Source organism: Oryctolagus cuniculus, chromosome 14 (assembly GCF_051225735.1).
Source record: "Oryctolagus cuniculus isolate XC-2025 breed Fujian yellow rabbit chromosome 14, ASM5122573v1, whole genome shotgun sequence".
Lineage (NCBI taxonomy): Eukaryota > Metazoa > Chordata > Mammalia > Lagomorpha > Leporidae > Oryctolagus > Oryctolagus cuniculus.
Genome location: NC_142880.1, coordinates 37,980,806 through 37,995,558, shown reverse-complemented (window position 1 = coordinate 37,995,558; position 14,753 = coordinate 37,980,806).

Genomic DNA, 14,753 nt, shown 5'->3' with positions numbered 1-14,753 from the left:
TGCTAATTTTTCCTTCTCTCCAAAGTAAAATCTCATGAGCAGTACTGCTCGCTCGTCTCACCGCCCCTGCAGTCGCCAGTGTGCCTTCTGTCTCTGTGGGTTCACCTGTTCTGGGTCTTCCACCTAAGTGACATCATACCACCTGTGACCCTCGGTGTCTGGCTTCCTTCAAACTGTGTGTTGTAGCCCAGATCCCTTTTCATGGCCAAGCGGTTCTCCATGGCCCGCACAGGCCACGGCTTGTGTTTGCGTTCATCCACTGGAGGACCTCTGAGTCGTGGCCACCTTTGGGGATTTGCTATCCTATTCGTTATCATCTATTTGGGGAATATGAAGACACTTCAAAAAGTGCATGGGAAAATGCAATGAGAATGTTTCTTTTGGTACAAAAGTTTTGCTAGCCAAGTGAAGTTTCTTCATGGTATGCGTTTTCTATGACCTTTGGAAGGTGCCTTCTCTCCTCAATGATAAGACGCTGGTTTCCATGCCGACCTTATACTGAAGCTGTTGAGGAACCCGTCTGTTGTGGAGCACCGCTTCTCATTCCTACCAGCATGTCCTGTGAGCTCCGATTTTTAGTTTCTATATTTTGAAGAATTGACTATAGCTATCCCAGTTGGTATAAAGTAGTATTTTTCTGTGGGTTTGGTTTACCTTTCCCTAATAACTTATGGTGGTGAGTCTCTTACAAAGGTGAGTGTGCTACTTGTTACTGAGCACCGACGCATCAGCACACACAATCCTACAGATCTTATATCAGTCTTTCTCTAGTGGCTCCCACCTTACGTAGAATGCAACGAGGACTACCCATGGTGCCTCTGAACAAGGTGAAAACCCTTCTTGTGGAGGGCTGGTGCCGTGGTGTAGTGGGTTAAGCCACCATCTGCAGCGCCAGCACATCGTATGGGTGCTGGTTTGAAGCCCTGCTGCTCCTCTTCTGATCCAGCTCTCTGCTAATGCACTTGGGGAAGCACTGGAAGAGGGCCCAAGTCCTTGGGCTGCTGCATCCTCATGGGAGTCCCAGAAGAAGCTCCGGGCTCCTGGCTTTGGCCTGGCCCAGCTCTGGCCATTACAGCCATCTGGGGAGTGAACCAGAAGAGAAGAAGAGCTCGCTCTCTCCCTCTCTCTGCAGCTCTGCCTTTCAAATAAGTTAATAAAATAATTTTTAAGAATCCTCCTTGTGAATTCTTTTTGTCCTCCCTGGAATCTGTTAAGTGGAAAACCCAACTAACCACCTCTGCTGCGGAAAGCAGTTACTGAGGAGTACGGGTCACTGGATTTCCTCATCGCAGAGGAGCAGAGGGGAAACGCAGGTGTTCAGAGGATGGGCGCTGGGGCGAAGGCAAGTGTATGGGCGCCGATTTCTACCTAAGAGGCGGGAGGAGCCATGGTGTGGGTGTGACTGAGGCCCTGTGGGTGCTGGAAGACTGAGGCCCTGTGGGTGCTGGAAGACTGAGGTCCTGTAGGTGCTGGAGGAAAAAGGCACTGTGTGTACTGGAGGACTGAGGTTCTGTGGGTGCTGGAAGACCGAGGCCCTGTGGATGCTGGAGGACTGAGCCCTGTGGGTGCTGGAAGACCGAGGCCCTGTGGGTGCTGGAGGACTGAGCCCTGTGGGTGCTGGAAGACCAAGGCCCTGTGGGTGCTGGAAGACTGAGGCCCTGTGGGTGCTGGAAGATCGAGGCCCTGTGGGTGCTGGAGGACCGAGGCCCTGTGGGTGCTGGGTCTCTCCTCAAGGGCAGCAGCAGGAAAGCAGTTGGGTCCAGGGACAGGAGCAGGGCATCAGACCATGGTCCCTGGCTGGTGGAGGAGGAAACTGGCATTTGGCTGCCGGTGCCAGGCTCCACCCTTGGGTGCTCACTGCCCTCCATGCTCCGCTGAGGCCTTTGTCGGGTGGGGCGGCCCCTGCACTTCCCAGAGGGTCAGGACTGCGTGGGAGAGTTGGTGATGATGTTTGGCTCTCCAGGGAGGCGAAGTTCCTTATCCTGGCATCCGGGGATGCCAGTGCCCCTGGGACGGCACTGGGGGAGGGGAACAGGGCAGTGGCGTAGGGCGGAGTGCCCGGGCACCCCACTCCCTGTGGCCACGGCCTTCTGCACAGTACCATCCTTGGTTTCAGCCTGTGCTGGGGGTCAGGAGAGACAGCTGTGGGCTCACCCTCAGAAGATGGCCTGCCAGACCCCGGGCAGCTCTGTCGGTGAGAGCTGAGAGGGCCCCGGGGAGCCGGGAGCCAGGGGCAGGGGTCGCTTTCCCAGGCGGGCGGTCCCCTCTGTGTCAGGCTGGGGGGATCTGGGCGTCCCCCCTCAGGAAGGTGGGCTTCTGGCTGTCTCTGCATCGCCAGAGGCCGTGACTGCCTGGTGGGCGATTGGCGGTGTACAAGGGCACGGATGCCGGATCTCGCTGGCTGCCTGGCTCGGAATGGACACACCTGAAATTGTGCAAGTGGAGAATGTTCTGGAAGCAGCCCCCCCACCCCGGGCGCCTGCCAGGCACGGGGAGTCAGGACGCGGTGATTTTCTCCGGCCACCGCGCTGCACCGTGCACCCAGGAAGTCCTCCTCTGTGGCCTCTGGTGTAGACATTTCTCCAAAGGGGAGAGAGACCAGGAGGCACCGCGAGGAGGCCGTGGGCCCTAGGGGACCGACGCCTCTCAGGCAAGGGAGCCACGCCTGGCTGCTCGGCCCTCCCGGGCTCCTGCATGCCTGGGATTCCCGGAGTACTGTGCAGGCTGCCGCCGGGCCAAGCACCCCGGAGGAACACAGGAACTCAGTGCCGCTGCAGCGTCTCCCTGGGCGGCGTGCTTTGTGGGAGAGATTCCTGCAGGCCGGGTGGAGCATGTGACTGCTGAAAAATGCTGCGGGTCCCTGCGCAGTGACCTCACCCAGGGCGGGGCGCTGGCCCGCCTGGGAGTTTGTAACGCTGCTGAGCCCCGCCCGCCGCGGGGGCTGGAGAGCAGGCTGCGGGCAGGGCTGCTCCTTGGTGACCTTTGAACCTGCGAGTGAAGCCACCTGCTGCGACCAGGTGGGCCCAGTGGCTTAGTTATTAGGGTTGTTGCACTGGAGGGTCTGGCTCTTTTCCTGGGAAAACCACTGAAGGCCCCGGGAGCCAGCCGGGTGGAGAGGCTTGGGGAGACCTGGGCCAGGCCCTGCAGTGGCTCAGGTCTTCCTCTCCCCCAGCCCCCACCCAGGAAGCAGCCATTTCCCGCCTGCATAGCCTCCTCCACCCCCTCCCCGGGTGCTCCAGGCACGCAAGGTAATGCAGGGGCTAGGGCCCTTCCCTGCTGCCACCCCAGCCTTCTCTGCCCAGCTGCAGGCTGGGGGCCGAAGCTCAGCTCTCCCAGGTGCCAGCCCTCCCACCCCACAGGCAGCTTCCTGGTGGCATCTTGTGGGTGCCCCTATGCTGCTCTGGGAAAGGTGAGCACTTATGATAGGCCTAGCAGAGCCAGACTGCGCCAGGTCTGCCTGCCTGCAAGGCCTGTGGATTCCCATCTGTGCACTGGAAGGGACTTCGGCACTCAGGCGGGTATATGACACTGCAGGCAGGCACCTTCCCGGTCCTGGCCCATTTCTGGGGTGTGCCCTTTGGCTCTGGAAAGGCACTAAGATTGTGGCTCAGCTCCTGTAAGAGTGTCCCCTACCCTTAATCACAGTCAGCTGCTGGCTCTGGAATCCTGCCAGGAGCGAGGGTCAAGGTATCTAAGGGAGACTTCAAGTTCAATCCAAAGCCCTGGCATGAAGCAAGCAGTGTTAGGTTCCTGGGCTGGGAGAAGCTTAGCACCGGCTGCTGGGGAGAGCAGAGAGGGAGAACCGAGGCCGTCGGTGGCTGCGACATGGGCTCCTCACTGTGGGGCAGTGGCCTGGGCACGATGGCCTGGGGCTGGAGGGGCTTTGCCAGTGAGGAAGACGCCCCTGTGGAATGATGCTGCCGGGCGCCCCTGTGGTCAGATGCACAGTGGAGCAGAGACCATGTGAAGGGCCTAGGCAGGGCTGCACATCAGCCTGGCGATAGCAGGGGAGGGGCTGGGTGGGCAGCGTGGCGTCCTGGCCAGGAGCACCCTCTTCCCCTGCTGGTCAGTGCTGGGCTTTGTGGGAGTGACTGCCCCCAGAATCAGTACTCTGGAAATGCCATCCAACTAAGCACATTGCTTCTCAAAATGACGCTCAAATTTAAGAACTCACACTTATGTGTAATAACCAATAACTTATTTAGCCACTCTCCCTTTTATGAACGTTGAAGTCGTTCCCAAGAAACCAACGGCAAAGGGAGAGGAGAGATACTGCGGGCCTCCACAGCCGCCTGCACAGCCGATCTGCTGCCTCCTTCGGCTACCGGAAGTCAACCCGCCTATGCCTTCGCTCCTGACCTTGTACCTGCTCTTGCTGTTGCATGTTAGAAAACGTGTTGTAGCATGAAGACAAAGAGCTCAGCAGAGCTCACACGAGGATTCAGGAAGATCCACAAGGAGCACGCAGAAGACACCAGCACCGTGACCATCAGGGTGGGACGTCCTCAGAGGAGGCTGCCCAGAAACGAGGCACCTGCTGGCACAAGTCGGCACACCTGTCCCTGAACCCAGGTTCTACTGTACACAGTTACTTAGTTATTTGAAAGGCAGGATTATGGAGAGACAGGGAGCAGGAAGGAGGGGAAAGAGAAAAGGAGGGAGGGAGAGAGAGAGAGAGATGGAAGGAGGGAGGGAGGGATGGAGGGAGAGATATGGCCCATCCACTGGTTCAGTCCCCAAAGGCCTGCCGCAGCAACCAGTCCTGGGTTGGGCCAAAGCCAGGAGCCTGGAACTCCATCTGGGTCTCCCTTTGGTGGCAGAGGCCCAAGCACTTGGCCATCTTCCGCTGCTTTCCCGGTCACATTAGCAGGAAGCTGGCTCAGAAGAGGAGCAGCCAAGACTTGAACCCGCGTCCATATGGGATGCTGGGGGCGGCTTCTCCCACGGAGCCACCACACCAGCCCCTCTACTGTCAGATATTTGGGTTGTTTCCAATTTTTTGCTTTAAGGTGGGTGAAAATGCTAAAATTAATGTTTGTGCCTTTGTCTGAAAGCTTTTATTTTCTCAACTATTTATCATGAATGTATATACGCAGGTGCAGATATAATATATGGCGAGGGTCATGCCCGCACACCGGGCCTTCAGGGTCCAGCATTGCCCGGGGGCCCCTCCCCCCTCCAGGGTGCACAGGCTCAGACTCAGCTTGAGCGATGCCCGCGTGCTCCTGGGTCTCAGCCTGCAGCAGCAGATACCGGGACTTCACAGCCTCTGCAACTGCCCGAGTCAATGCTCATAGACATCTGTCTCTGTGTCTGTCTCTATTTATTTACAAGGAGAGAGCTTTTGTAAGCCCAAAACCCAATTTTCTAAATGCTGCAAAATCCAGAACTTTTTGAGCACTGACATGATGCCACAGGCAGGAAATTCCATGCTTGACTTCACGTGGTAGGTTGTAGTCAGGTGCACTACAAATATTACATAAACTTACGCTCTGGAGCCAGCACCATGGCTGTGTCAGTTGTTATGAGCGCCAGCGTTAAGTCCCAGCTGCTTCATTGCCTATCCAGTTCCCTACTAATGAACCTGGGAAAGCAGCAGAAGGTGGCCCAAGAGCTTGGGCCCCTGCAACCCACATGGGAGACCTGGATGGAGTTCCAGGGTCTTGGCTTCAGTCTGGCTCAGCTCCGGCCATTGCAGCCATTTGAGGAGTGAATCAGCAGACGGAAAACTGCTCTCTTTTCTCTCTCTCTCTCTCTCTCTCTCTCTCTCTCTCTCTCTGTAATTCTGCCTTTCAAATAAAGCCTATTTTTTTTTTTTTTGACAGGCAGAGTGGACAGTGAGAGAGAGAGACAGGGAGAAAGGTCTTCCTTTGCCGTTGGTTCACCCTCCAATGGCCTCTGTGGCCGGCGCGCTGCGGCCGGCGCTGCTTCTCCTGGTCTCCCATGGGGTGCAGGGCCCAAGCACTTGGGCCATCCTCCACTGCACTCCCTGGCCACAGCAGAGAGCTGGCCTGGAAGAGGGGCAACCGGGACAGAATCCGGCGCCCCGACCGGGACTAGAACCCGGTGTGCCGGCGCCGCAAGGTGGAGGATTAGCCAAGTGAGCCGCGGCGCCAGCCAAAACCTAATATTTTTAAAAATTACTTTCAGGCTTGGATAAGGGAGATAGGAAACATAAATAAATTTCATGCTACAGTTGAGTGCCATCCTTAAGATGGCATCATGCATACACGAGTCAATCTTTAAAAAATCCAGAACACTTCTGGTCCCACTGTTTTGGATGAAGGATGCTCAACCTGTGTATGTTCTGCCTGTTGGTTCTGTTTCTCAGAGCACTGACGAATTCAATCTTATTGTTTGAATGTTGACCCATTTGAGAATAAACTGCTGGCACCACAATTCTCTCCATGAGGCAGCATTCAGCTCTTAAAAATAAAGACATTCTCGTAAAAAGCCAATATACAGGGGCCAGTGCTGTGGTACAGTGCATTAACGTCCCGGCCAGCAGCACTGGCAACCCATATGGGCGCCGGTTTGAGTCCCGGCTGTTCTACTTCCGATCCAGCTCTCTGCTATGGCCTGGGAAAGCAGTAGAAGATGGCCCAAGTCCTTGGGCCCCTGCACCCGCATGGGAGACCCGGAAGAAGCTCCTGGCTCCTGGCTTCAGATCAGCTCAGCTGTGGCTGTTGCAGTCATCTGGGGAGTGAACCAGCAGATAGAAGACCTCTCTCTCTGCGTAACTCTGACTTTCAAATAAATAAAATAAATCCTAAAAAAAAAAGGAACCAATGTACAATTGTATAATTACCAAGTTCAAGGAACCGAACATTGATACAATAGTATCTCATATGCAGTCCATGCTCAAAGCATTTTTTTTTTGTAAATGCCAGTTGCGTTTCATTAGTACAGACTACTGCTGCACCTCAAAGCTCGCATGGATCATAAACGTTTTGGCCAAGAACACTTTCGTGGTGTCTTAGTCCATTTTCTGTTGCTCTAGCTGAATACCACAAGCTGGGTAATTTATTTATTTAAAATTTATTTTATTTATTGGAAAGACAGTGCTGGGGCCGGCGCTGTGGCTCACTTGGTTAATCCTCCGCCTGCGGCACCAGTATCCCATATGGGCGCTAGGTTCTAGTTCCGGTTGCTCCTCTTCCAGTCCAGCTCTCTGCTGTGGCCTGGGAAGGCAATGGAGGACAGCCCAAGTCTCCCAAGCACCCATGTGGAAGACCAGGAGGAAGCACCTGGCTCCTGGCTTCAGATCGGCGCAGTTCTGACTGTAGCGGCCATTTGGGGGGGTGAACCAATGGAAGGAAGACCTTTCTCTCTCTCTCTCTCTCTCTCACTGTCTAACTCTATCTGTCAAATTAAAAAAGAAAAGACAAGACAGGGTTATGGAGAGGCAAAGGCAGAGAGAGGGAGAGAGGTCTTCCATCTGCTGGTTTACTCCCCAAATGACTGGAGCTAGGCCAGGCAAAAACCAGCAGCTAGGAACCCCCTTGGGGTCTCCCACGTGGGTGCAGGGGTCAAGCATTTGGGCCATCTTCTACTGCTTTTCCAGGCCATAGCAGAGAGCTGTATTGGAAGTGGAGCAGCTGGGACTGGAACCGGTGCCCGCATTGGATGCCGGCACTGCAGGCTGTAGCTTTACCCCCTACCCCACAGCGCCGGCGCCCAGGGCTTGGTAATTAATAAGAAGTAGAGGCTGGTGGAGCTCCTGGTTCTGGAGCTTGGGAAACCCGTGAGTACAGAGCCAGCGTCTGCTCAGCGGGTGAGACAGGGCAAGCAGACAAGCCCCAGTCTCTCTACCATCAACCCCACCTTGGGGCCCCACCCCGTGACCTCATGTTATCCCAGTGCAACCCAGAGGCTCCACCCCCAAACATGGTCACCACGCGACTTTGGGGCTGAGTTTCCATGCGTGGACCTTGGGGGACACGCTGACACCATAGTGGAGGGAGCCTGCTTGATCTGCTGTCAGTTGGGAGGCTGCATTTAGGGATGCTCGGCTCGCACCCCTGCGTGGTGGCCGCCACGTCGTGGAGCAAAGTTGTGGCTCAGTGGGAATCTCTCTGTGTTCCTCAGCAAGGCTTTTCCTCCTGGCTCTGGCATCCACCGATGATCCTGCTTGCCTGACTCCACGGCCTCCCTCTGCAGAGACAAACAAGCTTTCTCTCCTCACCCAGGGCTGCGCTGCAGCTGCTCCGAGAAAGGCAGAACAGGGGACTGCGATTTTCCCTTTTGTTATGGGTTTCCCAGGTGCATTGGTGTGCGAAGGCTGCCATGACTGACCACCAGACACTGGGTGGACACAACAGAATTGCGTGTCTCACCATGCTGGAGGCAGGAAGTGCAAGGTCAAGGTGCTGGCAGGGCCAATTTCTGGGGAAGCCGGTCTTGGGCTTGCAGCCAGCTGTGCCCTCACTGGGTGCCTGCAAGGCCTCGCCTCTCTGTGCACAATCCTGCTGTCTCTTTCCGTTTAGGGAGGATGCCAGCTTTGCTGCATTAGGGCCTCTCCCCTCACCCCTACCATCTCATCTCATTGCCTTCCTGAAGGCGCTGTCTCCAGGGCCGGCGTTGTGGCCCAGTGGCTTGAGCCCCTACCTGGGACACCAGCACCCATTAGAGTTCTTGGCTCTTGGCTTCAGCCTGGCTGGGGCCCTGGTTGTTGTGGCCATTTAGGGAATGAACCAGGGGATAGAAGATTATTTTTCTCTCTCTCTCCTTCTCTCTCTTTTTCTGTTGCGCTCTCTGCCTTCCAAACAAACAAACAAACAAACAAATTTGGAAAAGGCCCTGTCTCCAAACACAGCCACAGGGGGTTAGGACTTCTACCTGTGGTCTTGTGAGGCAGGGCATAATTCAGTCCACAGCACAGGAGCAGGGGCTGTGTGAAAATCTTCTAGCAAGGGCAGACGAGACTTTCATGCCCCCTCTCCCAGCATCATGATCAACTCATGGATATTGATGGGCTCAATGCTTTATTTTTATGTTTGAATATTTTCAGATCTGCCTAATCCTTTGAACCGTTTGCTCTGTCCTTTGGACATGTCTCCAAGAGAATCTGTGAAACTGTGTTTTCTGGGCAAGCTACCCCGGACTCTGCGCTTCCTCCACCTGGGGTAGTCTGAGCTCCAGCCCTGGGTTCTTCTTTGGAAAACAGATGTAGAAACCAACATCTGGAGGCTCAAGTCTGCTTATGACTCCTGGAGGGACACTGCTTCTAGTTCTTTCAATGCAGCCCAGAGGGTTTTTTTTTTTTTTTTTTTTTTGATTTTTGTTTTATTTGAAACGCAGAGTTACAAGGAGGCAGAGGCAGAGAGAGAGAGAGAGAGAGAGGGAGGGAGGGAGGGAGGGAGAAGAGAGTTGTCTTTCATGTGAGAGAGAGGGAGAAAGTCTTCCATCTCCTGGTTCACTCCCCAGATGGCCACAATGGCCAGAGCTGTGTCAATCAAAGGCAGGAGCCAAGAGCTTCCTCTGAGTCTCCTATGCAGGTTGCAGGGGCCCAAGGACTTGGACCATCTTCTACTGCTTTCCCAGGCCCTAGCAAAAAGCTGGATTGGCAAGTGGAGCAGCCGGGACTCGAACCAGCACTCATATGAGGTGCTGGCACTGCGGACGACAGTTTTACCCGCTATGCCACAGCATCGGCCCCACATCCATTTCTCATCTATTCTGTCGCACCCATCCTGACAGGTCCCCATTATTTGAAGGTTGTCCTCCAGTGTTTCTCTCTCTCTCTCTCTCTCTCTCTCTCACACACACACACACACACACACACACACTATGTGTGATCTGCTCTAATGATACCTCCTAGGAATCACCCCATTGCTTTGTGTAGCTGGGTAGTACCCTACCATGTGAACGGACAGTAGTTCATTCAACCAGTACCTCAAGGAGCACTGAGGCTCTTTCTAACCTTTAAACGCTACAGGTGATGTCAGAATGAATAGCTTCACATTGCGTTTGATTCGTGCGGGTGTGGCTCCAGTGCAGGTTCCAGGATGTGTCATTGCTGCTGTAAAAGGCACGCGCTCTGGTGATTTCTTAGGTGTTGCCAGTTCTCCTCCCTAAGTGCCATTTTACCTCCCATATCAAAGGGCTCCTTTCTTTACAGCTCCACCAAGAGAGTGTGGCATCCAGATGCAGCGTTTGGACTCTTGCCAATCTGATAGGTGAGAGGTTGGATTTCAGGGCAGTCTTTTTTTTCTTTTTAAAGAAAGCTTTTATTTAATGAATACAGATTTCATAGGTACAGCTTTAGGAATATAGCAGTTCTTCCCCCCGTACCAGCTGCCCTACCCCCATTCCTTTTTTTTTATTTAATAAATGTAAATTTACAAAGTGCAACGTTTGCATTGTTGTGGCTTTTTCCCCCATAACCTCCCTCCCACCCGCACCCATCCCATCTCCCACTCTCTCTCCCATCCCACTCTTCATCAAGATTCATTTTCAATTATCTTTATATACAGAAGATCAACTTAGTATATACTGAGCCAAGATTTCAACAGACTGTTGAAATAGATTACTGATCAACTAGTATTTTTACCATTAATTCTCATAGTACAACACATTAAGGACAGAGATCCTACATGGGGAGCAGGTGCACAGTGACTCCCGTTGTTGATTTAACAATTGACACTCTTATTTATGACGTCAGTAATCACCCGAGGCTCTTGCCATGAGCTGTCGAGGCTATGGAAACCTCTTGAGTTCACCAACTCTGAACTATTTAGTCAAGGCCACATCACAGTGGAGGTTCCTTCCTCCCTTCAGAGAAAGGTGCCTCCTTCTTTGATAGCCCGTTCTTTCTGCTGGGATCTCATTCATCGAGATCTTTTATTCAGGTTGTTTTTGCCACAGTGTCTTGGCTTTCCATGCCTGCAAGACTCTCATGGGCCTTTAAGCCAGATCCGAATGCCCCAAGGGTTGCTTCTGAGGCCGGAGTGCTGTTCAGGACCTTTCTATTCTATGAGTCTGCTGTGTATCCTGCTTCCCCTGCAGGATCATTCTTTCCCTTTTAATTCTATCCTTCATTATTTGCAGACACTGGTCTTATTTGTGAAATCTCTTCAACACTTAACCTATCTTGTTGATCAATTATGTACTTAAACTGATCACTTTACCAAGTGAGCTGGCACTGGCACATGCCTCCTTGATGAGATTGAGTTGGAATCCCCCGGCATATTTCTAGCTCTACCATTGGAGGTAAGTCTGACTGAGCATGTGCCGAACTGTACATCTCCTCCCTCCATTATTCCCACCCTTATATTTAACAAAGATCACTTTTCAGTTAATTTTAAATGCCTAAGAATAATTGTGTATTAATCACAGAGTTCAACCAACCCACCCCCCTTCCTGTCCCACCTCCTACCCCCTCTCCCATCCCATTCTTCATTAAGATTCATTTTAATTAACTTTATATACAGAAGACCAACTCTATACTAAGTAAAGATTTCCACACTTTGCACCCACACAGACACACAAAGTATAAAGTACTGTTTGAAGATTAGTTTTACCATTAATTCTCATAGTACAACTCATTAAGGACAGAGGTCCTACATGAGGAACAAGTGCACAGTGACTCCCGTTGTTGATTTAAGAGCTGACACTCTTATGTATGACATCAGTGATCACCCCAGGCTCTTATCATGAGCTGCCAAGGCTATGGAAGCCTCTTGAGTACACAAACTCTGTCAGCATTTAGACAAGGTCATAATCAACATGGAGGTAACCCGTGGTACCTCCTTCTGTGATGGCCCCCTCTTTCCACTGGGGTCTCACTCACAGAGAACCTTCATGTAGATCATTTTTTGCCACAGTGTCTTGGCTTTCCATACCTGAAATGTCACAGCTCTCTGACTGTGAATGAGATGCAGCACCTTTTAAAGCCCTTTTGAATCGTCTCATCTGTTCTTTGCCCATGATTTACCGGATTCTAGTCTAATTTTTTTTAAATGTAATGCAACTCTTTCTTGATACAAGCAGTCGCTTTTTACTTGCGTCTACCAGAGAGATGTAAAATAAAAGATCAAACCAACAAGGACACATGGCAACACCGCGATGGCTCCCTTACCTCTCAACTTGCCTGTGACCAGGGCTGAAGGGCATCTGGCCCACAGGGCCTGCGTCTGGCTGGCCCTGTTGGGGAACTGCAGGCGGAGCTCGAGACCCAGTCAATCTACAGCAAGCTAATTTTTAAGTTGGTGCTTGTGTATGGCCCACAGATGCTGCTGTAAATATCCCAGTGACCCCCGGCAGAAGGGAGGTCCCCTGGCCCTTTGCATTCTAAGCTTCCTTCAAAGGGCCTCCGGAGCCTACCGGAACATTTTGGCACCAGTCCATCAACTCATCCTTTTTTTTTTTTTTTTTCCCCAAAATCTTGGCCAATTCTGCCAGTTTTGTCAGGACGTGGTGTTTATGAAACAGAGGTTGCAGTCTTGATACCCGTACGTGCCTGCCAGCTCTGCACTGAGAAAGCTGTCCCCCAGGCAGCAGTGGGGGCTGCCTAGCTGCCTCACACCGAGACACACGTCAGGACGGACAGGCAATGCGTCATCTGCAAAGGCAGTTCACCAGGGCGGACGCCCCTGCTCTGGGCTCTTTGGGGCCTGCAATTTCACTGGGAGGTCAGCAGCCGGGGGAGGAGACTCACGGGCCGAGCGGGAGCCTGCGGCGCTCTGCACTGCATTGCCCTCAAGCTGGCTGCCTGCAGTGCGTGTGTGTGGCAGGGGCGAGGGAGCTGAGGCTCGCCAATACGATCCCAAGAGCAGCCTTAAAACCACGTGTGAAGTCCCTGTATTACTCACCGACTGGGGCACAACAAATGACCCCCGAATGAAGGATTTATGCTGACAATAGACACATACAGGGGTACTTCCAAAAAGTCCATGGAGGGGCCGATGCTGTGGTGTAGTAGGTTAAACCTCCACCTGCAGTGCCGGCATCCCATATGGGCTCCACTTCCCATCCAGCTTCTTGCTAATGCACATGGGAAACCAGTGGAAAACAGCCAGAGTCCTTGGGCCCCTGCTCCCACGTGGGAGACCCAGAGGAAGCTCCTGGCTCTTGGCTTCGGATCAGCTCAGCTCTGGCTGTTGTGGCCATTTGGGGAGTGAACCAGAGGATGGAAGACCTCTCTCTCTCCCTCTTTCTGTAACTGTGTCTTTCAGATAAATAAAATAAATCTTTTTTAAAAAAATTGAAAATATAGGTGATAAAGTAACATGTTAAGAGACCTTAGAAAACACTTAGATGATTCCAGAATGTGGGGCAATCAGTGACTGGGCTGGAGTCCCGACAAAGTCAATGTCAAAGGACTGGTGACCCGGGGTCTTCAGGTCAGTTGCCTGCTTTTGTAAATAGAGTTTGTTTGAACATAGTCGTGCTTATTAGCTTGGGTGTTGCCTGGGACAGCTGTTGTGCTATTATGACACAGTTGAGTGATTGCAATGGAAACAAGTTTTCTTCTGCAAACCAAAAACATTTGCTCTCTGCCCCCTAAAAGGAAGTTTGCTGACCTCGATCTAGATGGAAAGAGATGACTAACTCTTCTGCTTCCAGCCATGATAGGGTAGCTAGTGCTGGCAAGCCATCCTGCTGTACCCAACTGAAAAAATAAATAAAGGAAATAACTGGTTTCGGACATGAGAAAACTGACAGCACAGGGTTGCACTACAATGGAGAAAGGAGACAAATCATGCAGGCTTTTCTGGCAGAGCCATTTGCTGGATCCCTACCCCAGGAAAGGGGAACCCAAGCAAAATGCAGAGGTCTCGCTGAACAGCAGACACACAGATGCTGGAGCTGGGGGGTGGAGACACGACGGCTACAGCCGAGGAGACCACATAAAGAGTTCCAGGCTGCAGGGTTCCCCTGGAGACTCTTGGCTAAATGCCACCCCCTGCACGTGCAGGGGAGAAGCTGTATGTGGTTCACAATGTAACCACCAAGCAAAGTTAGGCTTCCTGCTGCTACCCGGCTGCTGGAGCTCATGCAGAGCTGGGAGGGACACGATTTTTCCCACCAGCCACCACGCAAAGGCCTTAGTGGGCCACGGGTTACAGTTAAGGACCCGGAAGCTCACGCCTCAGTTTTAGGACTCAACTAGTCTGAAATAACAGCTACTATGGATCTGCCGAACAGGGAATAATTCAACCCACAGATCCATTAACTGCCTGCCAAAGCCAAACTCAGCGGTCTTTAAAGGAAAATGTAGATGCCGCCAACATCTGATCCCACGTGGATTTTTCATTTTATCAGTTGCTTTTTCTGGACCTACTAACCTTTATCAAGCACCACACTTTTTGGTGAAAGACTAAATGTTTTTCCCAGGGACTGGGGACAGGGGAAAGGAGCCTTGTACCAGTGCTTCTATTCAGTGTATGTCTGTGGTCTTAGCCAGGGCAAAAGTCAAGGAAAAGAAAAGAAAGTGCACGTACCGGAGAGGCAGAAGTAAAACATCACCTTGACAATGGAAAATCTCAAGGATTCTGTAAAAAGAGCTACTAAAACCAAACCCAAAAAGCGACCCTAGCAAGGACACAGAACTCCTGTCAAAATACACAATCAGTTGTATTTCTGTACAATTAGAAAATGAAATCAAAACGGAACTACTTACAATGTCAAGGATGAATGTTTTAGGATAAAACAGATACACACACAATACTCAGGGATATTTTTAGAATTTTGTTGAGGGTTCCATCCATAGGCATGAGTGCAGAGAGGTCCCTGAGCAGCCACTGCCCCGC